Raw genomic sequence first — 27,440 nt, 5'->3', positions numbered from 1 at the left:
ATCTGAAGTCCTGCCGCAGTTTTATTTGAGTGGGGCATGGATATGTAAAGCTCGGAACAAAGCTGCAAAGACCACAGGAAGTTTGGGGTTGTGTTTAGATCTCATTTGTATGGCTCTGTTGCTAACGAGTGCACTGCCCAGGGAAGTGGTGGAATCCGGTCCCTGGAGGTGTTTAAGGAGAGGCTGGATGGGGCACTTAGTGCCGTGGTCTAGTGGATGTGATGGTGTTGAGTCATAGGCTGGACTTAATGATCTCAGAAGTCTTTTCCACCCTCAACAATTCCGTGTTTCTGTGAAAAAAAAAAACCAAAAACCTCCTAATAAGTAACCATCATTAATTTCAAGGAATCTAATCTGTGAGATGAAGCCCTTTCTGTAAGTGCAGCAGTGTATGAGCTGCTGATCAAGCTGCAGCTGTTGTGGTGGTATGTCAGGCTTCACGATTAGGAATCTCTTCTAGTTTTTATACTTTTCCTTAAGCTTTTTCTATTCTCCTTCAGTAGTGTCCCAGCTCTTCCTCACAACTGATATTAATCTTGCTAGTCTATTGTTTCCGGCTTTGTCTTCTGACCCTTTGTTCTTTGCCTGCCCTGGCTCAGTTCAGCTGAATTGATTTTTGTTGTTGTTGTTTTCATTTTGTTTTCAGTTCTTTTGTCTCTGAGGTGCCCTGCACTTGTCTTCTTGCTCCTTCTGCATTGCTATATCTGCTGCTCTGAGGAGCCAGCATTCATATGTGACTAGGACTTGGCTGCTGGAAACTTTTCTTTGACACAAGGGCACCTGGGTGAAATTCTTCCTCTGCCCCTGCACAGATTGCTCACGTGCTCTGTGAGTGCCTGGCACAAGGTATTGTGTACGTGTTTACAAGAGGCATGTCTCCTTGACTTCTGCAGTTCACAGATGAAAGGGTGTAAATCTTGTTTGGAGGGTAAAAAGCAGGGACTTGAGATGAAAGCAGGCTCCTGCCCCAGACAATGGCCCTCTAGAGGTTGTGTTTGCTCTTCCAATGCAGTCCTGCTCCTCTGAACTGAGGATGGAGAGAGGGGGTAATGGGGCACATGCCCCAGCCAAAAGGGGATGCATTCTTTACCAGTCCTGCTTGGTTTTACCTAGGAGCAAATGCAGACACAAATTGCTTTGCTGGGATCCTAATGCATGGACAAACTTCTATTAAACACTTTGTAGACAGGAAGTGTAGACTTTGGGTAGTTTTAAACAGCGGCACACAGCTCTTTAGATGATTACTCTCCTCAGGAATGTTGATTCTTTAGTGACAGATATGGCCCCTAAGTGACGATTTTCAGATGTGCCCTATTGTGTTAGTTCAAGGGTGCAACTGTTTACTGCATATTCAACAAATAGTAAGATATCCCTGGTATACATGCTCTGATTTGGAGGTCACAGTTTTTTGGTCTTTGCTGCTGCTAAATGTAAAAAATAATTGGAGATGAATGAAAAATAATTTGTTTGGTGATGTGTTTCTTTTTAATGCCATAGGTTTTCAAAGAGAATGTTTTATTTGAAATTTCATACAAGCTGACTTTTATTTTTCTCTATTCTCCCTTTCTCTTTTTTTTTTCTTTTTCCTTGTCTCTCCACTTTTTTGTCACTTTGTCACTGAAGGAGAAAACATGATGGGAGGAGGGAAGAAACTAAAAACCTCTTTCAGTGTTCAGTTCAAAATGAAGGGAAAGTCTATATGTCTTATGACAAAGTTTCTTCAAAATTTTGAAAGTTTACTTCAAAATGTTCAGCCAGTAGTACAGCATGTAGGTAAAATATTACAAAGTTGAACCCTGTCTTATGCTATTTTCAAGCATAAACCAAGTCTCTGTTGACTACAGAACAGATGTGACACAGACAATGACAGCAGGGCAAGTTCATGTTCACGAATGCCTCCACCTAAACAACAGGAGTTATTTCTAGCATCACAGAAAGATTTCAGCTTTCATGGTTATTAGATTTCTAGTGCCATGGTGGTTTCTGTATGGCAGTAATCACCATTGCAGCCAATCCCCTTACAAGCACCAGCGCTTGGTGTCATCACAGCAAAGCGAGAACAAGAAGGTGACTAATTCCCCTGTACAGGAGAAGCCATTCAGCCTCACTGAGCCTTAACCATCTTCTGTCAAACAGGAGACAGTCTGTCACAAAATCAAGCCTGGAGGTGAAAAATGCAGTGACCCAGCCTTCCTCTAGGTACCATCTTTTCAAAGCTGAGTCTGTCTTTCACTCCTGAGGAGGAGCAGGCAACAACAAGCTGTACTGTCCTGGGTCAGAACTGGAAACACCATGGAAATGAACCCCTAATTCACTGCAGAAAGGTTGCCTGCTCTGCACTGGAGACAGCAGGCAAGAAGTGACTGCTACCACGCTCAGCAACAGAGCCCTGTGGTGGCTTTGAACTAAACCCTTACTTTTGCAATATGCATGTCAGTCTGGGATCTGTTTGTCCAATGTGTTCAGTGGCATCACTCCCGTCTGATGTCTGTATCTTCCATGCAGTGAAAGAGGCTGTCTATTAAAGTTAAATTTACCATTGAGATGTTAAAATTCGGTTTGACTCTTAAAGGTAGAGAGTTAGAGAGTCTTCACCCCTGGGTTATATGTGAACTCTGATTTTTCTTCTTTTTGGCAATGTTCCCAGTGGCCAAGGATATAAGGGAAATAGCACCTTGACATTAGCTTATGTGGTCACAGTACTGCCAGGGTTTAAACTCATTGCTGCAAAGTGCTTGGGGAGAGGTTCTGTCTGAGGGCCTGCTGGCACTTGTAGAGTTCATTTGCATATGAGACAGGCTGTGAATGTAGAGTGCCATAAGAATTGCTCAAAAACCATTCTATTTTGGAACAAGAGCATCTTATTCATTCTTAGTTTAATATGCTTCAAAGTAGAATTTGCAACAAGACTGTCTCCAGATAGAATTCTTTAGGAAATGGTGGTTTTTTTCCTTCCTAAAACAGCAACAACAAAACTCCTCAGTGCTTAGAGGAGCCCTGAAATTTATATCCTTCTAACTTCCTCCCTTGTGCTCTTCAGATGGAAACATGTACTTTATACCCTTCTGGAGAATTTTACCTCTTCACAAGCAGAGATGTCAGTTGCTTGTAGCAGCTCTACTCATGGAGGACAGTTTGCTCTCTGAGTATTCTTTCTTCAGTGCTAGTTACCATCACCTCTAGGATCTGCAGTGTGTCTCCATTTTCAGAGCAAGATTTTCTCTGGAGGGGATGTGGGGGCTTACAACATTCTGCTGCTTAGCAGCCAGGAGTACATCTGTACTGACAGAGAGTGGCCCTAATTTATTTCTGTGGAGCTTATTCTTGCCTGTATATCATGCAATGCAAATAAAAAGACAGCTCCATCTCTACCGGTGAGGGGCAGAGCAGAGCTGTTGCAATTTTTCTTCATGTAGAGATAATGGTCATTTTTGTTTCTTCTTTAAGACAAAAAAATAAACGACAGAACAAAAGCTTTGTCCTAGTGCAGCGCAAGCAGCTGTCCAAGAAGTCCACTCAGCACCACCAGAAGCAGCTTGCAGACACGTAACTTCAATCTCAGGTTCAAGGGGAGAAAAATCAGATGCAACCAGCATTTTCCTGGCCATCAGATCTTCCCAGAGGATTAAGCTTTTATTTAATAAATCATTAATTTTTTTCTTTCCTTTCCCACCCCCTCCCTTGTCTGGTCAGCTCATGAGTCACCGAGAAGTAGTTCAGGTGTTGCGTACAGTCCTGCATTCATTGACAGCCAAGACTGAAGTTACAGACTTGGCTGTGCAAATGGTCTTCTGTGTTTCATTACAGTTTTGACTATTTGACACTGATTAGAACTGCTCAGCCTCCTCTACCAACTTCCATGTATCAATGGGGAAATGAATTCAGATCACTTCTGTCTCTAATGCTGTTGGTTTTGCTCATGTGGTCTTTCTGAGGTACAAACCCAGAGCAAGTGAAGGACTCGCACTAACTTAAGGGGCAAGGTAGCAACCTCTCAAAAAGAGCAAGATTGCTGTAATGACACTCTCACTTTTCTCATGAACAGAAGGAAACCACAGGAAAGTGTAAAGTAGCTCGTTATTGAATTAACAGGATCCTCTGTTTCTGGATTCTGAAGATGGTCCTTTTGAGAAGTGCTGCTTTATGGTCTGACACCAGCACTGCATAGTTCCTCTGGACTTGGTGCCCTGCTTCTACTACTCTTGCAGCTGACTTTGCCTGAGTGGGAATAGACAAGCTGCCTTGCACCTTTTTAGTTGATTTGAATTGAAGGACAGGAAGATCCTATAAATGTGTAGCACTATAAACTGCAAACCTAGTAACGTGAAAATCAATGAAGCTGCCAAAAGCTGGCATCACAGCTGACTTAGTGTAAGTTTTCACATATCAAGAGTAACAGAAAGCAATCACTTCACTTGTTCCCTACAGGGGAAATGAGGGCAGATGTGCAGGCTTGCTATAGGGGCAGGCTGTCAGTTGCCGTTGTTAAGATGTGGACAGTGTATGTATGTGCCACTTACACATACAAATGGCAAAGCAGCAATGCCAGTACAAGTGACCAGCTGGGGCTCAATCTTGAGGAGTGGACGCTTAAGCTCTTCAGCTGAGTGGACTAAACTTCTGAGCTGGAGCACAAGAAAACACATGTCCTTCTCTCACTTCCCTCAGCATGGATTCCCACTTTGTTCTGAATCCCGAATGTGTATCTTCCTGGAAGACACAGAGTGCTAGGACACCAATTTACCTTTGAGGGTGCCTTCTTGCTCCTTTCCAACAATATGTGTTCTACTTTCATACCAGCAGTGCATCATACCAAGGGTCTGTCTAGCTGAGTAGTCTACTGGTGACAGTGGCCAATAGCAAGTGCCTACAGGTTATTAAAGGTCAAGGCCAACTAATAGAGATGCTCTCCAATACACTCTTGCAATGCTGTACAGCTGAAAGAAACTGGAAAGGGTAGTTGTGAATGACTGACCTTCTGCAGTGCTCCTCTGGTCTCTGTATTACCTAGCTTTGTGTGCCTTCTTGTTTTCTGTCTATTGCCTCTAGATCTCTGCTTGACTGAGCAACACATTTGCAGATGTTGGAAACCATTTTTAGAATGTGTTTTAAAATACATATTTTTCATTTCTTCCCTAGCATTATTTATATAATGCCCTTTTTCTTTTTCACTGTGTATTAGATTTTCATATGTAAATGTATTCTCCATTCTTTCTCCCTCCAGAGAAATCTACCTTTTGCCTTCTTGGTTTATAACACATTCTTTGCTTGGGCTGATCTATCCATCTTAAGACTTTTGTAGTTCTTATTGCTGCCATAGTTAATGCCGTAAGACTAAGAGCACAATGTAGTTGCTTGCTTGTGCTTACTGTACATGCAAAATAGCACTATATGCCAAGCCCCCAAGGGAAGTGTTAAGTAAAAGTAGTCTGTCCCTCCGTTCCCAGTGGCCACCTTTGTTTAACGAAGTACACTGAAAACCCAAAGGTTCCTCGTGCCCAGAGAAGGCACTGCTCAGGGAAGTGGTGGAGTCATCGTCCCTGATGGTGTTTAAGGAAAGGCTAGATGTGGCACTTAGTGCCACGGTCTAGTCAACGTGGTGGTTTTGGGTCACAGGCTGGACTCGATAATCTCAGACATCTTTTCCAGCCTCAAAAATTCTGTGATTCTGTGATTGTGAAAAAGTAACTCTGAGCATAGGGAGTGCTCAGAGTCCTGGTAAGGCAATTCAGCAAAAGGATTGAAAAGAGAAGTGTCACCATAGAATCCATAGAGCAGTTGTGGTTGGAAGAGACCTTCAAGATAGAGTCCAACTATTGCCCTAGCCCTGTCAACATCACTAAACTCATCTTTGGCTGTTACTTGTAATCCAGTGGTTTTCAAGCAGAATGAAATCTGCTTAGGCCTTCCTCAGTCCATAAATGAGTTTCTTTTTATCCCTTACAAAGCTCTACTGAGAATCTTTTCCCTGGTGCGGGCAACTTTGGAAACTTTACACTGGTGGTGCAGAGGTCTTTGGTAGCTCTGGAAGGGTTTCTGACTTCAACATGTCCAGTTGTCATGGAGGGGAATAGAACTATGATGGTCCAGGCTCTGGGGAGCTCAGCTTATGAAGCAGCAGTAACATCATGATCTTGATTATTTTTTCCTTACAAGAACCTTATAGCTCTAAATAAAAATCAATAAAAAAGCCCCACAAACCCTGGAGAGTTAAGTGATTTTGTATTTCTGTTTTTTTCCCCCCTATTTGCTAGTGCTGTGTGAGCCACTGGTGTACAACTGAAACTCTCCTTTAGGGCCATGGTGAAAAGACTGGTGTTTTGTAAATCAATAATGATAGCAGGAAACAATGCAAGAATGTCTGAATTGATTCTGCCAGGGTACATACCTGATCAACTCTAGTTTATGCATTTAGGATTTTTCTACTCGTGTCTATTTTTCCCCTTTTGCAATCAAGCCATTTTTCTCGGTTGCAAACCTCATCTTGCATATCGGGGAAGATGGGATCTCCTGCATATTTCTGTTCAATTCTAAGACTTAAATATTAACTGTATTTAATATTAGTTAATTCTGTAAAAAATGAGAGCCGTAATCCAGGAAATGTTTTTACAGCTATCTAGAGGACTTGCACTCATGGGAAGGACAAACTTTGAATAATAATAACCAAACATACCATCTTCTGAAGCAATATCTTTAGAATGATTCTGATAAATCCCAAGTAATTCATTAATAAAGCGAGATCATCTGATCCCTGCAGTGTTTCTTTAGGAACTCTTTTGTTTCTTCCCAGGAGGAAAAGAGAGACATCATCTAGGAGGTACTGGTAGGCTCATTTTGATGCAAAGAGAACTCCAAGCACCTTACAGCATATTAGGAAAATTAAAGAAAACAAAGGCAACCAACAATGCCACCCACTCAGTCTGTGCTGTGCACTGAATTCATGAACCCTTTGGGCAATCCTGCAACAGCTGTATACTCCTACCGATCCATCCTCTCTTTGACAGTCCGACACATCCTTTCAAGTCAATTCCACAGGTCTTTGCTGTTGTGCCAGTTCTACTGGAGAACTCTATAATGGCCCTCTGGCCTGAGGGAAATTAGTTTGTGATTAAGCAAGCTACAACAGCCACCAGGGTAATTAAGTGGCTGAGGTGCGGGCTCATCACTATAGAGGCCAGGAGGCAGACTGTTCCACTCTGTTCTATCTTGCACTCTCTACCAGACAAATCCAGCCTTGGCCTCATTCTGCTCCCCTACATTGGTCTAATTTTTTGAAGCTAGTGGAGATCCCATTGCTATAAGGAACAGGAGAGCCAGATAACATGAAATAATGGGAGAGATTAACCCAATGTACCACCTGGACTCGCAGTGAGTACTAAGTGTTCAAGCAGCCTGTTGCTGCCATGACCCCCCAAGTTTGAAGCTGTTGAGAATCTAGCTTTTGTTGTTGTTGTTGTTGTTCTAGGTCTTTTTCTAAAATCTGAAAAGACCCACAGTCCAAATCAATGGCATTAAAATGAGTCTTGAGGCCATAAATCGTGGGTTCAAACAAATGAGAGAAAGGGTCAAATGACTGGGTTCCTTGGGGCCTCCAGCTGTTAAACTGCCAACACATCATGGCAAATCTTAAGTCATAGTAGAAGACTGTTTTATCAGAATAACATTATGTAAATATGACTTAGAAGTCTTTTGTAATGAGACAATTTTGTGGTCTTGTCACATCATCTACTAAGATCTGTTTAGTAATGTTATTTTTTCAGGCAGGATCAGATGTTGTCTAGAGTAGAGTATTTGGAGAATTTTCAGATAAGAGCTAGACTTGCCCCCACAAAATGCTTAATTGTGTCTTTTTTAACTGAAAATTTTAACAAGCAAAATTTAACTACCATGTTTTACCCTAGCCAGCTGATCCTGTGAGGTGCTAAGCATCACGTACGGTTTGTGGAACACCTTTTAGTGCTGCTTGATTTTGTTTGGAAGAGTAAGAGCTGAGAGCACTCAAGCCTGCATTTCTGAAGCGACCAGCGATATTGATTGTCTCTGTTACTAAAAAGACTTTCCGTCTTGATCTCTACCAGGCTGGCTTTTAGAAAGTGCTTACCTTTAGAGCAGAGAGGGAAAGGAATGGACTGTCAGTGGCTCAGATCGCCTAGTGGCAGCTGGGCAAGATTAGAAAAGTTTCAGAATTTGCTCATGAGTTTTTGTTTGGAAAATCCATCTGCTGGTTTTGGCCCCAAAGGTGCTAGCTTTGCTGCCCTGCAAATCTGGCCATTGCTATCTCAAGTTGAACATACTAAAATAGCAGACTCTGGTGCAACTTGCCAAAACCCAGCAGTGCTAGAGACTAAGATCAGGCATTCTGGCTCCTGGTCCCACATCCTAGTCACTGGGAATGCCAACTTTAATTATGTTTTACTGGCAATGTCTATCTACATCTCTTCAGTATCGAATCAGGATGTTGTGCCTCCAGCCCAGAACAAGCAGTCACATATCCTCCAAAGGAGATGTGAATCTTTTTATGAAGAGTCACAGCTCATAAAAATATATTAGGAAATCCCAAACACTCATCACCTACCAACTTTTTGTGCTGAATTGATTCTACTTCTGGACTGTTGATTTGTGGCTGACTCTATTCTGGTCATATCCATTTCTCTACATAGTCTCTCTGCTTGAAACACATCTGGAGGACCATGGTCTGGAGCTCTTTGGGGTTTTGAGGCAATGTTTGCATTGTTTAAATGTAGACATTTAGCAAAAGGAGTGGGATAGTAGGTTCACATGGAAGATAGGTGGTGTAAGTGTACCTCCTTTGTGTGAAAACTAGGAATATCCATGTGAGGAAATAAATGTGCAGGGTGCCTTCCATCACTGTCTGCCCCATCTTTCTTAATCAGCAGACACATGGAAATGGCTAAGAAGTTCTTCCTGGAGTGGCATCATATGATCCATCTTATTACCCAGTAGTCCTAAAATGTTTTACTATTGCAAGTTATTCCTAAATCTTCATTGAATTTGTAATCTTAATGTTATTCAGGGCTCTAATGGCCTGTAAGAAGAATTTTTATAACTTTATTAGGTGTTTTGGAAAGTAGTTCAACTGTTTGGATACCAGAATGTCCAGAGTCTTATTTAATTACAGAGCTGCAATGTGGTAACACAACTGCTACTTTCTGTCCTCACAAACCATGATCTACTGATCTGTTTAGAGAGGCCTGCCATGCACTTGTGGTCCTCCATCAAAGACTTCAGTCCCCTCAGTTAGTTAGAATATATCTGAGATATCTGAAGGGGTGGAAGTGTGTGGCTGGGATGCCCTGAGCCAGGTCAGCAGCTGACAGAGCAGTCTTTCTCTCTTATGCTAGGAGAACCCATCTGAGAGGATCTTGACTGCTGTTCCCACCTCTTGCTGCCTTCACATCGAGTTGCATTTCAGCCATACTGAATGCCAGATTAATTATTTGTGGAACCCTCTGCTAACTGAAGGAGAAGGGGAGAGAGAGTCAGGAATAATAATTTTTAAGTGTTTTTTTTAAATCCAGTGCTGTCTGTGCTTACTGTGCACATTAAAACCTGAGTTAAAATCCACAGTGCCTTGCTCGGCCGTTTTAAGTATTTGTTGCTAGTCATTATCAATTCCTGTGCATGCAGCCACTACAGCAGAAGCAGGGTTTTCTCTGGAGCTGACATTAACAGTGTTTCACTGGGCTGGCAAAATGCAGTGAGTTAGCGCGTTCCCTGGGAGACTGGCTGTTTTCCATTTATTTCACTGCTCTGGAAATAGGCCTAGCTGTAATGGCCTAACATATCTTAAAACGGGGAAATTACTAATTCAAGTCAGTGAGCATATTTTCATTTTAAAGGAGTAACAAATTAAATAAACTCCCTGTGTTTTGCATTTGAGACCTCGGTGTTTCATCTGCTGTAATCTAATTCACCCATTCATTTCCTGCACATTCGTTTTATCCCATTATTTGAGATTTCCTTTGCTTTTAATCCTGTGTTTTGAAGAGACATAGAGTTGCAGCAGAGAATAGCTGGAAGAGTAAACGGTAAATAAAAGAACAAATATGCCATAATATAGCGTGATGTGCTCCTAATCAATCTTCTTATCACAGCTAAATCCTTAAAGTTAGGTGTGCAACTTTTCTGTCTCACGTTGATTAGAAATTCTTTAAAAATAGGTGAAGTGGGGCCATGTGTATAATTTGTCAGGGACTTAACTGTTGCATTGTTGTGGGGTTTTTGCAATAGCAATAATGGTTGCAGGTAAACAACTGAAATGACAAAGGGGCCTAAACACTTCTTGGAGTGCTTTTAACGAACCACACTCATGCAACAAGACCTTAGTTAGCACTGAGATATTTACTTGTCCAGTTGGGGTCAAGGTTCTCTGCAATCTAAAGGTTTGGTATTCCGGAAGAATCAATCCACCCTTCTCTTTCTGCTTGCTGGTTCACCTACCACATCCTTTCTAATGCTGTCTCACCTGCCTTGGTTGGCTCTTGTGTATTTTGTCATGGGTAATCATGTGGTTTAGCTGTTCTTCCTTGAGACCTTTGTCTCCACGGGAACCACTGGGAAAAATTGTCAACTTCCCTGCATTTTCTAAGAACTTGATTGATTTTCATCATGTAGTACCCGCAGGCCTATGTGGGTGTTTTCTGACCCTGTCATAGGGAAAAGTTAGATGAAATTTGAGCATCAACATAGAGAAAATGGGAGCAGAAACTGACCTGAAAAGTAGGATCTGATGAATGCTCACTAAGTTTTTGTGTGTGGTATTGCATTCCTCTCGGAGGGAAAGCAATGCCCTCGCAGTTTTGTGTGTACTGAGGATGTCCAGAGAGGGAGTTAATGAAAAACAGATAGTGTTCTGGATCTTCCCACTCCTACTTAATCGCATCAACTACTTGGAGAGAGACATATGCATGTAGATGTACGTCAGGTTTTGCAACTGGAAATCATTGACTGATATACTTCAGGCAACAAATTTTCCTTCACCTAATGCTATAACCAGCTGCCTCTTTAGGTTTTGCAGTCTTCTCTCATCATTGATATTTTAAAAATTTTGATTAAATAAACTTTGGTTTTGCCATGGATTCTAAAGGGACCTTTGGAAAGATAAAGAAACAATTAATAAAGCATTCCACATCTATAAATTCTTTCTGTATTGATGCTCCAATCAGTGTGCACACCCTTGTGCACCCCTCCTCCCCCCCCCCAATAAACATGTTTCTAAAAAGTGTAAAAAAAAATGAACCAGTTGAGTTTGCCAGTTTGTTTTCACACATGAAGAGGAGGAGCAGCACTGTAAGACGGAGCAGAGTCAGCATCTGCCATGATCTTGTGCTCGTGGATCACTCTATGTGATGATCTTTTGTAGGGATAATTTCAGTGGCAGCATGATGTTAGATCATGTCAATAACCCTGCTGTGACTTAGCTCTGCTCATTTATCACCATTCACATGCCTTTTATTTTTCCCTTGCTGTTTTGTTCAATATTGGAAACCCTTCAGGCTAAGGTGTTACTTGATCATTTCTGTCTATTGGCCTGTGCTGGGCACTGCACTGAAAGCACAGATGTTTGTGCTGTAGAGACCACACTGGTGTGACCTGTACTGAGTAGGGCTCAGTGTGAATGTTACACTTTTCCCATCATGCTGGGATGGAGAAAAATGTTCATCTGTTTTTTTCATGGGTTTTTTGGTGTTTTTTTTTGTTGGTTGGTTTTTGATATTGGCTTTTTTTCTGCAGTCCCATGAGAAAGGCCAAAGACTGAACAGAAAAAGGCCCCTTTGCCAAAAGAGAGTTCCTTCACAAACAAATGGTGGCACAGCAGTGTCTTGCCATTATTTACTGCTTGTGCTGTACTTGTTCTGTAGAGATAGAATATTGTAGCTGCTTGACTCTATCTTCTCATATTATTTTTCACGATCACATTAAAAAATCCCCTGCATAAAAAGCCTAACCCCACACTTCTGTTTCCCTACTCTCCATGAAAGGGTAAGTATAGTGTCTTTCACATTGGTTACAATCTCAATTGGTTTCAATAGGTGTTTTTTGTAAGCTTAAACATGTAGGACTCCCAGTGAATATATTCTGTTGTTGTTAGAGCCTTATTCTTATATCCTCTTTAACCTGCTGGCTATGGTGAGCTGACTGCAGGAGACCAGCAGCTATTCCATGTTAGGAAACGGATCTGAAAATTTAAATCACTTCTTTCTTGGCCTATGGTAGACAAAGTCCAGGATATGTTTGCGTTAGAAGTTGCCATATTGCATTAGGATCTGTGATTATTAGATTTTCAGTAATAGGAGCAGGGAAAATGTATTATATAGTTGTACAATTAAACATATTGTAAGACTGAGAGGGAAAGGATGGGATAATGGAGAAACAGGGTAAGACAGGCTTTTCTTTGGAAGGAGCAAATGTGGGGAGGTCATATTAAAGAAGGCAGGAAGTTTTAATAGAGTTTATAGCAATTGATTGAGGAAACTTCCAGACAGAACAGTGGAAATCGTGTGACCAGAGAAGGTTGCTTTGAATTGTAAAGGGAGAGGGAACAATCAACTTGCTTATGAATCGCCAGTAGATAATTTGAGCTGGGTTAGGGCGGGCAGAGAGATGGCGCAGGATCTGGTATTGGAGTAGGTGAGAGGTGCTGAGCTGCAGAAGGCAAGAGAAATACGAGAAAGTATATTTATCCTTGAAAAAGAATAATGATAGAGAAGTGACTCAGAGGAGATTTGGTCCTAATTTAGCACTTTCAGTGAAGCTGTGTTTACTAAGAAAGACTTGAAAACCTGTAAAATTTCTGGAGCCATCATGACTGTGTATCTAATGGCTCATAGCTGTCGGTATTGTTTTCCCTTTTCCTTATTTTCAATCTTTTCTTCTCCCTCAAAGCTATGAAAAGCTCCTTGAAGTTTAATGTAAAGACTTTGGTTGAATTTTAGTGAACTATGGATAAGCCTCTCTTATGTCATGGCTGAATGCTGATTTCTGAGCTGTTCTGGTTCCAGGCAGCATATATAATTGCATGTTACTATTTGAAAAATAATGATTTTAATTACTTTCTAGAAAGCTTGGTGTGAAAATAATCTATACTGTTTTGTTGCTTAATTGGAGAACTTTTCCGCACTGTAATGTGCCTGAGTAGGCCCATTCCATCATGTTCTCCTTTTTATTTTAAAGTCACTTAAAGAGCTAATACTTAATTATTGGGTTATTTTCCTTGATCTCCAGCCACAGCAGTTTGGTTTTAAATAACGCTTGTCTTATTTTTCATAGCTGATGTGACTGATTCAGATTGGATTATTTCATTTGACCCAAACTGGGGCTGCGGTTCGAAGATCCAACCAATCTGTGGGCAGCTCTTTTTTTTTTTTCTTTAATAGCAGACTAATTGACAGACCAATTAATCTGCTCATCTGTGAAGGGAAAATTTATAGCAATAAGTAGTTCTATTTCCAGAAGTCATTCTCTAAAGTAACATTACAGTGGCCTTGTTTATTTCATGCCCTGCAACACGATCCAGTGCTTCAACAGTAGCACAGGTCAATTAGTGGACAAATTAAGCAATTATTAGCCACTAACAAGGGTGACTGGCATCATTACCCTTCCTGTTTACCAGCAAACTGTTATTTTAATACAAAGATCAACAAATAAATTAGGGCATCTGTTGTATTGCCATGTCTGCCTTGAAGTAAATGATATTAAATGGGCTTTGGTTGCTGCCAAATTCTTAACCCTAGCCTAATGAGATACACTGATATGTCTCTTGCTGATTATAGAAGCTGTAAAATTTAGTTTGTATTGATTTATTAACAGGAGGACCAAGTTCTCTGCAATGGTTGGTTTTTTTGGTGTGGTTTTTTTTTTTTAATAGTTTAACTTTAAACGTTATTGATCCAGAGACTATAGGGTTCCTCTGAAAGACAAAGCTGTTTGCTAATTGTATTGATTATTTGGAAGCTTACAATAATTTTATGGTGGGGTTTGTATACATAGATCTATGCTTCCATCTGATGCTTCTCTTATGTTCCTTAGAACTGCCTTTACTTCTAGGTTAGACTTCTGTGAGTCAGTTATTTTTAACTCTTGCTTTGTATTTCTATCATGGACTTCTTTTCAGATGTTTATCTGACTACTTCAGATTTAACTGTCTCCTAAATAAGAAAATACAGTAAATCTCTTTGGATTGGGTGAATTTGGCTGCCGGACCCTCTAATAGATTGTGGCACACTGGGAAATGCAGAGTGTTGTTTGCCACCGAGTTGCTGAGTGCCAAAAGTCAGTCTCTTCCATTTAGTCTGGCTTGCCTGGTGCAATAGTGAATCATGCAGAGTAGAGGCTCATCTGTTACGTGTTTATACACAGCCTTCCACGTCATAGCACGTGCTTGATTAGGGAATAATAATTCCCTGTGTGAAGCTGAAAACTGTAGCTTCTGTTGCCAAGATGCCTTTGCCAAGCTCTGTGAGTGGGGCTGCATCAATAACAAGAGGAAAATGAGCAGAACCTGGACAAGCCTCTTCCCTGGCACAAATACAACCAGAACAAAGTTCTGAGAGTTTGAGCTCTTGTCTTACCTTCTGAATGAAAAGCAGTCATGTCATCCCCGAGGTAGCTGTGGTCCTCCCTGCCACATGAAGACATGTCATATGTACACACTTGGTGCACTGCCAGATCTCACGGCAAAACTGTTCCACTAAGGTCTTTGATGAAGTGATGATCATGTACGCAACGCGATATCTATGCTGCTTTCGTTGTGACTGTTTGAAAGATCATACCTTATCCAGGATAAAGTATGTCCTGGACATACTGCTTTCTGAATAGTTAACTCTTCCAAGTAATTTAGAAAACGTGAATTAATGTGATGTTTTGAGTCCAGCTGCAAACTCTTTAAAACCAACATAATGTCTCGAGAAACTGTGGACTAAGTGTGGGATTGTATCCGTTTAAGTAGTTTTGAGCCTTCCAGGTGTGCATACTGTGGATTATGTTTTAGACAGTGCCAGCAAACAGTTAGAGCAGCAGTTTAACATAGCTAAGCCTTTCACATTTGCATACAGTTAGGAAACCTGGTTATTCAGAATCCAGCTGTGTCTCTGTTGTTTCTTCGTGTTCTTGCTGTTGTATAATGAACAAAAGACACAACACCAGCCAAAAAGCAGATCGATGTCTGATTTCCTTCATTGGAAGGAGGTAATTGCAGAAACATTTCCTGAGCAATATAATTATGTATATGCTAATTTGCCTCAGAAATTCAGGTTTAGTCTTTTCTCATGAAGAAGACCTGGTTACAGAAAGGGACTTTCTCTTCTTTGGGATTAGTCACTAACAGATGAAAAAATTGCTGATGTTTAGAGTCAATTATATCTTGATCATCTTAGACATTTCAGAAGGCTTATTTTTCCCCATGTGCCTCAGCAAATTAGAATTCATTCCAATAGCAGCATAGGTTCAGATTTGCTAGTATTTGAAATACAAAATGAGCCTTAGGAAATAGGCTAAATGAAGGAGTTGTACAGAATATGAGATTTTGGTCCCTTCTTTAATGTATGCTTCAGCCAAGCTATAAACAAGTGTGTTTAACCTTGCATGTACCTGGGGGTTAGTTTGTTTGTTTTAAAGATTTTGATTGGATCACAGAAAATTAGGTCTAAAGTAATATTTTCTTTTTAAGTCAGCTAGTTCGCCCATGCCATCTCTTCCATGCTGAATTGTTGCTTGTTATATCTATTCCCTGGGGCTTTGCCCTGTCCAGCGTTAAACATTTCTGATGACGGGATTCCACTCTTCCCCTGGAGAGGCAATTCCACAGTCTAATAGAGCTGGCCATTAGTGAAATTTTACTGAGGATCAGCCTTAATTTTTCTCTACTTAATTTTATCCTGTTACTAGAGCGTAGTGATTGATTTATTCTGGGGATATTCAGTAAATGGTTCCTCCTTCACAGGATGGACCTTACAATAAATAGCAAATTGTCATGACCTATCTATGGGTGTCCTGAGATTACACAGGAACTCAATTTATCTCAACATTCATTCCCTGGAAGCTATTTCTGTCAGTACCAACTCAGTGGAGGAATAAGCAATGAATTTAACTGCCAAACTGCCTGCCTCCTGCCCCAGCACCAGCCTTGGAGGAAGGAGATGTTTAGTCGCTCCCTGAGCACAAGGCCCAGAGGCAGAAGCTCCTGTGGGGTCTTGGTGCTGTGACTGCACCCAAAGGACAGGATTTAGGATCTGGTTCCCCTTGTCGCTTGCTTTGGTTCCATGTTAAAGGAGTTTCCCTGATGAGGTGGAGTTACTCCTGTTCTTTTTGTGGACGTAAAGTAAGTGAAGAATCTGACCATATAAATTTCAGTCGATCAAATCACAATTTCTCTGTGCCTGGTACAAAGTTTATATAACTCTCTCAATCCTAGTGAGGCACTTTATATATCTTTATACCCACAGATGATATGAACTCCATGTTCATATGTCAAGAGTACATCTGACCATATGCTCAAACAAATTTGAGGTGCCGTAGCTCAACAAACTGCCACTCAAAAGCTGAGCTGCAGTATGTGCCCATATATGCCTGCTGGGTATGTAAAGTGCTAGGCTTAAGCTGCTAGGTTATACTTCATTTCACCACTTAGGAGAAGAAGTGTTTTATTACTGTGGCTCAGCTGATGAGCAGTAACTTCTCCCGCTGTGGATACTTGACTGTGTCTGATAATACAGACATATTGTACTTGTATTATGAGGATGGACTAAGGTATTTATCCTTAAAGTTCTTATGTTTGGAGTTTTTAGATGGCAGGTGCTATGTGATTGTAAGTAGTTTGTTCTGTTGGAAGCAGAAGCAGTGCCAAGAACCAGGAAGAATAATCATTCTAATTTTTTATATGTGAATTTTCAGATAGATATTTAGAAATCTTTGATGTCATAAAGCCCTCTCTTCAAAATCTTCCTGTATTTTTCTCAGGTATAATCGATTTCCTTGTGAGTCAGCATCCTATCGCAAAAGTACTGAGAGACCACCTGGTCTTCAAGATTGCACCCATGCTCAATCCTGATGGAGTATACCTAGGAAATTACAGGTAAGTGTGGAGTGTGAACCTGCATATCATTGTATCTACCTTACACACCCCGCACTGTGTTGTCACTGAATCCTATATGACTTGTTTCACCTTAGTCCGCTTAAACTGGAGCTTCTCATGTGGCCAATGTGTTTCCTGAAGTTCCTGTTGTAGAAGGGGGCTCAGTGGCAAACGTGCTTGCTTGAGGATGTAGAAGGCAACTCTCCAGGATAGCAGGGTATCTGCTCTGCAAGCTTCCTCTAGGTGGGGCAGTTAAAGTCAACTTAACTGTGTTTTATAAATGCATTTATTATGCTGCTCCTCAGCTTCTCTGTAAATGTGTCAATCACAGTTCCCTTCAACTACCCAGATAATCCATTAAAGTCATAGTTTTCAGTCTATTATTGTATTGTAACAGATAGGGATACGTGGAATGGAATAATCATAGCACATTATGCTAATTTTTCTTCATTTTAGTATTTGAATTACTACTTTACCATCTCCTCTGTTGAGAATGTATTCAGATAATTTTTTGTTTCCCAAAATTGTTTACTCCTTATATATTTATTTACAAAATAAATGTCTGCTGGAGGTGATAATGAAAAGCGGTTGATTAGGTGATGATTTGTTCGTGGGGGAAAATACATGTACCATGTAGTTCTTTGGAGAAGCTCCTGAGAAATGTAATATACTCTATGTGGTTTTGCTTACAGCACAAGAGTAAATAACGCAATACACTCTGTAGCCAGGCTTCCTTGAGCTTTGATCTAATTAGGTATTGCATTTCTAAGCAGAATAAGACTGAGTTATTGTGTGGATGAGGAGACCACTGAGGAAGAAAGTAGAATTTGAAGAAAATGGTGCTGCTTGCTGTTCTTTTTTCAGCTATGCTGATAGTCCCTCAACATTTGGCAAATCCAAAACCAGAGTGTGATACTGAAGTAGTGATAGCTGACAGTTCTAGGGATTTATCACGGTGGTTATGGCACCTTACAGGAATAAAGCTCTAAAATGCCTCTAGAATCTGATATTACATTGCTTTACTCTGTTCCAGGTGCCCTGCACATGGGCAACTCCAGTTGCAATTAACTAGTTTTTATTTCATCCCATAAATTCACTTGCCCTGTAGGTTTTCCTCCTGCACTATTATTTATACTTTTGAGAGGCAGGCAGCTTTACAGACATGCATATAGCTCCTGACTTTAAAAGTCTTTTGGGAACCTAGGTATTATGAAACAGTATGTGAATTCATCTGGAAGTGCTGAGCCTGATGGTACACTATTGTTTTAGCTTTTCATGATATACAAAGTTTTCAACCCTCCTGAACTAAAGTGACTTTTAATGAGGTAGTTGGAAAAGCATTTGATTTTCTTGCAATTCTTCATTTTATTTACAAATGGCCTAATGTAACTAATAACTTAAAAATGAGGGTAATAAGCAAAATGCTCCCTATTATCTTGAGAAGAGTATTTAAAAACCTAGGAATGTGCCAGCCTTAACTAGCGCTGAGTGAATAATTCACAAAAAACCACTTTTTTCCTTGCTCGTAAAAAATCCACAAGCATATCACAATTTATTTACTTGAATTTACTGGATGGTTCTTTTGAAAAAAAATCTCTAAGGATTAATTGCTAGTGTTTGAAAATTTAACTCTGAGGTTTCTCTGTGATTGGCTAGATAAGTCTGTTTCATCTCCTTTGGTCTTTGTTCACAGTAGCACACAAATAGGACTTTCAGAAGTCTTCCATGTAGTGTGGCATAACACAAATCTGTTGGCTGGGGACAATCCTGCTGCTTTTGCAAACAAGGTTTGTGGTGCCATATGCAGCAAGAGCAGTTTTAGGCATTTGAAACTCTACTTCCTGTTATCTCCCTCTTTCTCAAAGCAGCAGCTAGTGACTTTTTCTTTGGTTCACTGAAGGTTCACATTCGGAGCTATGCAAGCTAAGATAATGAAATGGGTAATTAAACCTCATGCTTGAGTTTGTAAATTGATCTCTTGCCAGTGTGAGAGAGGGGTTTTTTTACCTCACCAGTACACAGCTTTGTACAATGGGCAAAGTATACTGTCGGGTGTGTTTCAATGTCCTCTGAAACCCCAGGTGCATTAAAAGCCTGAGTATGTCAGCAGTTCTTGTAGAAGGGATGGTATATACTATTTTTCCTGTGATCAAAACAGGAATTATCCACTCATTTACACAGGATGATATGGTAACAGTTGGCTGACGGGATTTTCTTTATTGTCATTTCTGAGAATGCAGGACTTCAGTCAAGGGTTTGGGTCCTGTGTTATTCTCCAAAATCCTTGTTCTTTTACTCTGAGTGTTTGTGAACTGAGATCTAGGAATTTAAGCCAAAACTACAACAATGCCAAGAAGTGTCTATTATCTATAAACTGCTGCTCATTCTCAAGAGAACAGACCAAATGGGTTGTGACTCTTTGGGGACTTTCCTGTGGTGAAATATTCATAACCAGCAACAAATGACTTTAACATCACAACTATAAAGCACCAAGTGCTCATGACACAGACACATCTGAAAGGAAGATTGCTTGCATGTTGTATGTACATTGAGGCAGCTCTAAAAGAAATGGTCATGGAAATTAATATCAATGCCCAGTGTATCAGTATGCATGGAAATAGGGTACTAAACTTCACTGATTTATTCTAGTGTCTGTAAGAGTTTAAGAAGTGTGTTTGTGGACCAGTAGAGTTAGGAATGAAAAGACAAGGTGCCTTATGTGATTTTAGATGGGATGCTTAACCACCCCTTTATTCAGAATGTTTGAAAGGTCGATACACAATTCTTAAAAGTACTTTTTAAAAATAAATGGACAATAGTTGCAATTTGATTGTAATCTTAGAGCATAAATGTTTCAATAGAAAGTGAACTACTATGGTTCTATCTCTTATTAGCCATTACTTACGTGCATAAACTGAGAGCTGATGAAATTACCTCTTCCAGACTTTAATTCCAGTGAAACTTCTGACTAATTAGAAATTAGAACATTTCATTTTGCTTTCACCTGTTTCTTTTTGAAAAGAACTGAGAAATGAAAAATCATGGGCAAACCACAGTACAATAGATCAGAGTTGGCTGGGTACAGGTGTCAGAGGGTTTAGGTGGAGAAATGTGGAGCCCTCAGAGTACAAATTCACTGGCAAGACAAAGTATAGAATGGCTAATTGGGATTGCACCTGCTTGCAGTGTTAGCTGCTGTTTGCTGACTCACTATCATCATACCCTTCTGTGAAGATAACTACTGCACTGCCCTCTTTCCTCAGCAGAAAAAAAATCCTCCATAGTCTTTTTCTTGCCACATGAGTATGCTCAGCTCTTTCTAATGTATAGGGTAATAAGTACCTGCTTTTTCCTGTGGTCAAGGATGTAGGTTCTCTCCCAAAACAGGGAGACAGGCTTCATCCCTTTCTTGAAGTCTTTATGGTGTTACTGCACTTCTAAGTGTAACTGGCTTTGCAGCTACAGTATGTAGAAATTGTTATGCCACATGGACTTGTTAATTAAACTGCCTAGGAAGATGCCATTGGTTGACCTAGCTAAAATGAGTGAGTCTTCAGCATAATTTTCCTACTGTTCTGGCTTGTAACTTGTCCTCAGTTCTCATCTGAATTAGATGACCCCTTTTGCTTGGGATAGTGCATGATTTGATCTTTAGTTTCATGAAATAAAATGGCAAAAAATAAAAATATTTCAGAGTTTCTCCATAACTCTAATCTCACCCTCTCTGATGGATTAAATTGTGAAACAGTTTTAGGAAATAAAGGAAAACTAGTGCTGAGAAGAGAGATTTCTTGACTTTTCTCTCTGCGGTATAGCATTATCATCTTCTGAACCTATTACCATCCCCAGGGAGGTGGGGTTAGATTTAGAAAAAAAGAAAAGTCTTCTTGATTTAGAAGTCGTGCATCCCCAGGCTGGGCCTGAACTTTTCTTTATCGAGAGCTTGTTCTTAAGCTGGCATTCTGCAGCTGAATGCTGAAATGTGTCCCTGCAGGCAAGATGACTGTACCACACCGTCTTAAGATTAGTTCCAATTTGTCAGCTTCACCTTCCGGAGATGAAACCATATACTGGCACTGAAAGGGATGTGGTTCTTAGTCTGGGCAGCTCTTTGCTGAGGTATCCCAGAAGTGCTGTGACAAGGCAGTTGAAACATCGTGACTGTTCTCTAAAGGCTTTATTGCCTGACCCAGTAAGGCTTCCCAGTCCTTGCTGTTTCTGTGTTGTCTTCAGTTGGTTAGCTGTGACAGTATCGGCCTTGGGTGAATTAAAGTCGTGAATTAGCTGAAATGTTCTGAGCTGTCATTGTTACAATATCTTTCTAGCTTGATTGTAGGGACTGCAAGAATTTGCGTGAAGAGGGCGCACACAGATTCTAATGCTTTCATGTTTCACTGTCAGGTTATGATATTTTTTTAAGTCAACACGATCTCTACTGATTGCTTATGTGAGGGATTAACAAAGCAATTTTGTGGATGGAAAGGAGACCAGTCCTGCCTAGACTAAAAAGCCAAATTCACCATAAACATTGTCACAGTCCATAATGAAAGCTGTGTTGAGGTGAAATACTTTGGAAAAATAGTGTCATTTTGGTCCAGAAACATAATTTTGTAAGGATTGAAATGTGAGTTGAGTTTGGAAAATTGTTTCAAGTGAAAAATGGGAGCTGGGAAGGCTTGAGAAACATTTTAAGTTATTTATATATAGACCTTATGAGGCGTGATTGAGGGAGCTGGGTCTATTCAGTTTGGCAAAGAGGAGCCTGAGGGAGGATCTCTCCATGCTCTACAATTACTTGAAAGGACATTGTATAGAGGTTCGTGCAGGTCTCTTCTCACAGGTAATTAGGGACAGAACCAGGGGGAATAGTTTCAAGTTGCAACAGGGCAAGTTTAGGCTGGACATTAGGAAGAAATTCTTCACAGAAAGAGTGGTCAGATACTGGAACAGACTGCCTAGGGAGGTGGTCGAGTCGCCATCCCTGGATGTGTTTAAGTGTTGCTTAGATGTGATGTTGGGTGATATGGTTTAGGGGTGAACTTGTAGTGTAGGGATAATGGTTGGACTCGATGATCCTAAGGGTCTTTTCCAACCTGAATTGCTCTATGATTCTATGATATTGGCATTTTATAAAGGACAACCTCATCTTGCTTTCGTGTGTTAATGGCATGATATGTTTAAAAACTGGACTTTTTTAAATATCCCTTTTGAAGAGTCTGAAATACAAACCCAAAACTAGGCGTTGAACCAGATGAAATATTTCAGATTTATCCTAAATAGGTTTTTGTGGACTTGATTTCTGTGACTCTAGAAATAGTCAAATGTTCAATATCCACATTCACATGCTCTCATAGATTTGAGGCATCTTTTGACCGTAAAAGCATATGTGGACTCTATCCAAATTATTTTAGCTCTAAATCAGAGTTATATGTTGCAGCACTGAGGGGTGCTGATTTTGATCTTTCATAATGTTACTTTTGGGGAGGTACCAATACCTGCATACATGCACGTATATATATATATATATATATGTTCCAGTGACTGTATATGTTAAATGGTTCTTACTGTCACTTGTCCAGTTGTGGACGTGGATTCTTGTGTGCATACTGTCATTTCATAATTATCATAATTGATTATTTTTCACCTATTGGGGAAAGAGTTGGCTTTTTTTTCACTTTTGATGCATGTGAAATTCATGCATTTCCTTGATTTGAAAAAGAATATACGTCTCATATGACAAGACGAAGCTCTTGACAGAGTTTATTTTTCCTAATTAGGTGTTTGTCATTATGTATTCTATGTAACAACATATAAGTAAACAATTGTGGACCTTTTGAATAAATTTATTGGTTTTATTTATGTTACTGGGCATAAAAAAATCTATAATTACCAGGTAGAGCCGCAATATAACTGGTATTTAATGACAATTACTTTTTGTTACCATAGAAATGAGTCTGAAGTACTTACCTATAATTTCTCATTCCCAAACCTCACACATGTTGTATTGCACTATTACCATAGTAATTGCCTATTAGTCATCATAAAATAAGCAGCTACCCAGAAGATATCAGGATAGTGTGAAATTTCTCATCTCCTTCAAAACTTGCAGCACATGCCGCTTCTCGTCTTCCTTTAGTGGGATTTCTGCCTGAATGACAAAAGTGTCCGTTCTGCATTAACCCAAGGGAAGAAGGGATATGATTGAGAGAGAAACGTACTCTAAAAATACACCAAGTCAGGAAAAGTATGATCCATCCCCTGAAAATACAGAACTATTTCTTATTGAAAACCAGTGATTTTTCAGTCCCACAGAATGGAAGTTTGTTCCTTGCCATAAATTTCCTATTTATTTTTTTTTCCAATTCAACTGTGACTAAAGCAGAGATTGCACATCTTGGGGGACCTGTGAGACCAGCCGTGCTGCGGCAGACCTCACAAGCCCAATATCTGCTACTGCAGCAGTGGATAGTGCCGCTCTCCCTGTAAGAGCAGGAGATGCTCATAAGATGCTTTTCCTCGAGTACTTTCCCAGCTTCCAGTGATTTTCCTATCAGACGTTTCCTGGACTCATGGGACTTCTGTCTGCTCAGTGATGTGCAGTGGATTTTTCTTCCAGTTTGTCCTCAGATTATGAGCAATAGCTCTGTCTCCTCTGGCCTGAGGCTGTTCAGCTCCTGCCCCAGCGCAGGAAGCGCCATTGGCTTCAGCCTGCTGTGAGCTTCATGGACTACTCAGTAGCCTCTCTTGCACCTTGTTTGTCTTTTTAATATAGGTGGCTTATTATTGAGGCCAGTGAGTCTCTCTCTTTGCCTGCCTAGATAACATTTAGTATCAGCTGGAGGTTGGTGACTTATGTGGAGGCAAATGGCACTCCCCACTGTAACTGGGACTACAGAAGAGGCAGGACATATGTGTGTTCCTGACACCTGGTAGAGTGGTGGCAACTGAGCTCTTCCCTTTTCCTCCCTTTCCAGTTTTAAAATTGGGAGTCAAAGGTGGCTTTCCAAGGCTTCCAGTATCTTTTAACAATCTGTTGGATTAAAAACATAGCTCTGGCCAAGACAACCCACCCTGATAACAGGAAAAAACAGACAGAGACCTGCCACAGCGAGGGAATGGACATTTCCTTGTACCACCTCCTCCCATGCAGCTTGGGGAGAGGCTGAGGCATTTCAGAAGTTTTCTCTGCCTGCTGCTTTTACTTGGCACTGAGGGCAGGTCAGGAATTTTCTGTGCTGTCTTCCTCCTTCATCCTGGGTGTGTTTGCATCTGGTTTGGACCTTCCAGCTCAGAGTGCCAGGCTGGGGCCCCGGCAAGCAAAGTCTGGCCTGGATCTGCAGCTGTGACACAAGTGCACTCTGCGCAGCAGCCATGGGAAAGACCAGGGAGGCAAGCTTTGCTTAGAAGTGGCTTTTACTGGCCACAGAGTGCTGTGGTTACAGTGGTTGCTGTTTTGCTCACCATTACTTGAAAAAAAAAATCTTCCTTGTAAAAAAAGTTGTCATCCTTTATCTTAAAACAAATACTAGGTTTGCAAAAGGGTCCCTATCTACTACCATTGAAAATGGTCTTTATATTGATGTGGTAACTGCTCATTTAAACCATATTACAGCTCCTGAGTATTTTTCAGTTGCTATTGATGTGACAAATTCTCTTGCACAGAGGACTGCACCAATCAATAGAGTCAGTATATATGCTTTAACAACAAAGCCACATGCCCTGGGGTTCTAGCTGAATCTCAACCTTTTAGGAGCATTAAATAAAGCTATATTTATTTTACTTTTGGTGCAAGAAAAAAAATATCTGAACCCAACCTAATTTAATACAACTTGTTGGAAGGATTCGAAGGCAGCGTTATGGGGCCATTTTCACATGTGATGAATACATAACTAGTGTCAGAGCTGGTATTTTGTTGTTGCAAGCGAACTCTTCTCTTTTAGTTAGATTGATCTGGGACTACAGAGTAGCCTTTAATTTTTAGACGAGCAGGGGGAGAAGTCATAGTGAGAAATATTGGAATCATAGCTTTTTTATATCTGCCATTATTCCACTGAGAATGAGACATGATGTCCTTAAAGAGACAGGGCTATTTATTTTCCATTTAAATAGCGCCATTTGTGATTATTACCTTTGAGCCGTTATGTGGAGAATAAGCACCCAACTCATGAATCCCAGCCAAGTGAATCAAAGTTTTGTGCCTAAATGCCATTTCTGTCTGTGAGTTGCTGAAGGAGCCTATTCTTGACCTTCAATGACTTTATTTTTGTGCATGTTTTTGTTTTACTCAAGAATGTATTTGTAATTAACAGCAGTCTTAATGTCAGTTTGGTAAAAATGTTTCCTTTCCTCCCCTCCTGAATAGCTGATCTTAGGTCTGAATAATCCCATCTGGGTTTCTTTGCTTTACTTACAGTTAAGTAACTAAACATATTGAGCTTTCTTCTGTTTTATTTTTTTTCTTTCTTCTTTTTTAAGTCTGGCTTGTATCTCTGGTGATTTGAATTCCTGTTCATAACAGCAAACAAAGGACCAAAGTCTCCACTGTATTTGTTTTGTTGGTTTTATGTTTTGTTTGGTTTTTGTATTTTTTTTTAAATTCCAGAAAAGATTTAGTAAACTTCAGCCAACTTGCTGTAGATCTTTGTTTTGGTTTGCTCATCTGCAATTTAGGAATAATTAGGTCTCATACATCTAAAATTACCTGTGGAGCTACATTTATTAGAGTGTATAAAAAAACACGTTGCATTCCTTGGCTTTGAGGCACTATGTATGTACCAAGCAGTATTGCTTAGAAAAACGATATCTTTAAATATGCTTATGCAATCAAAGCAGTGCTTTATTGGTAGTTTTGCAAGTGAGAGAAGGGAGGAACATGCTGTGTTGGTCTTTGTCTGATGTCGTAACGAGCTCTAGCTCAACTTCTTGAACAGCAGTTGCCAAGCCACAGTCCATGGCATTTAAGAGCTGACACAAAAGACTGGAAGGTTGCTCAGAAAAGGCTGTGTGCCAGCCACAGGAATTAAGACTGTGGCACAACCCAAGAAACATGCCGTGGATTCACAAGTGCCATTTGCTGGTAAAGTTTTTATTGAGCCATTTCCAGCGATAGGTGCAAGACATGCCTGCAATTGGCTTTTTTAATTGATGGTCTTCAAGCAACTGACTGCTTACACAACATAGATTGTTAGTTTCCAACATACATTGCACCTTAGCTGCAAGTGCACCAGGGCGATCCTCCCACCCTAGCAGTTGCCATAAGGATGCTGTGCCAAGGTGCCTTGAAAGAAGAGAGGTGTCAGTGCAGTTTCAGTGGGCAAGAGAGGTGTCCATGGAGCACTTATCCCAAGAGGAGATAGTCTGTGGTATGGAAAGTCTTCGCGTAGCTGTCAGCAGTGGGGACAATTCAGATGTCAGTTTCCAAGGCTTTGTCTCCTCCTTTCCCCAAAATGAAATTAGTGATACTGTTGCTTTGCTGAAGGTCTAGTTCAGGAAAGTGCTCAGAACTGTCTCATGCAATGAGGTCTGTGACTCAGGAGTGTTTTGATTCTCTGTAGGCTTTCTTCCCATCCTTCCCTTGCCTTTCATTTAGTTTTCCCTCCTTAACACAGTTACTGGTCCAAACAAAAGGTGTGATTCCTTGCAGAAATCAAGAGCAGCCAAAGCTTAGTGTGAACTGTACTGCCTTTGTCTGCATTATATTTGCCTTGCCAGCAGCACCACTGCGTTATCAACTCAAGCTGTCCTTTTGCTATAAGGTATTGAGTGGGGCTGTTCCCAAACTAGACTTCTCCATTGTTACCCATCTTCAGGAGTCATTTGGAAGCGATTTCTCTGCCTTGACTCCTAGCTAGTATGAAGTTACTGTAGTACTTGGCAGTACATTCCTGACTTCCTGGAGAAGAGAAGGCTCTGGAGAAACCTTACTGCAGCCTTTCAATACTCAACAGTAGCTTATAAGAAAGATGGGGACAGACTGTTTTTAGTAGGATCTATAGCTATACGACAAGGGATAAACTAAGAGGATAAATTCAGACTAGATATAAGGAGGGTATTTTTTACAGTGACACTGGTAAAACACTGGAACAAGTTGCCCAGAAAGGTTGTAGAAGACTCATCCCTGGAAACATTCGAGGTCCGATTGGACAGGGCTCTGAGCAACCTGGTCTAGTTTAAGATGTCCCTGCTTATTGCAGGAGAGTTGAACTAGATGACTTTTAACAGTCCTTTCCAATGCAAACTCTTCTCAAGAGCTGAGACCTTGTTGTCTGTTGGTCCAGGTGAGACAGAGCCAGGCTACTTTTGTAATGTAGCTTTACAGGTTTGTCGTGGTTTGACCCTGGCCGGCAGC

Source organism: Apaloderma vittatum, unplaced genomic scaffold (assembly GCF_000703405.1).
Source record: "Apaloderma vittatum isolate BGI_N311 unplaced genomic scaffold, ASM70340v1 scaffold10547, whole genome shotgun sequence".
Taxonomy (NCBI): Eukaryota; Metazoa; Chordata; class Aves; order Trogoniformes; family Trogonidae; genus Apaloderma; species Apaloderma vittatum.
The sequence above is the reverse complement of the archived record's forward strand: the minus strand, read 5'-3'. Positions refer to the sequence as shown.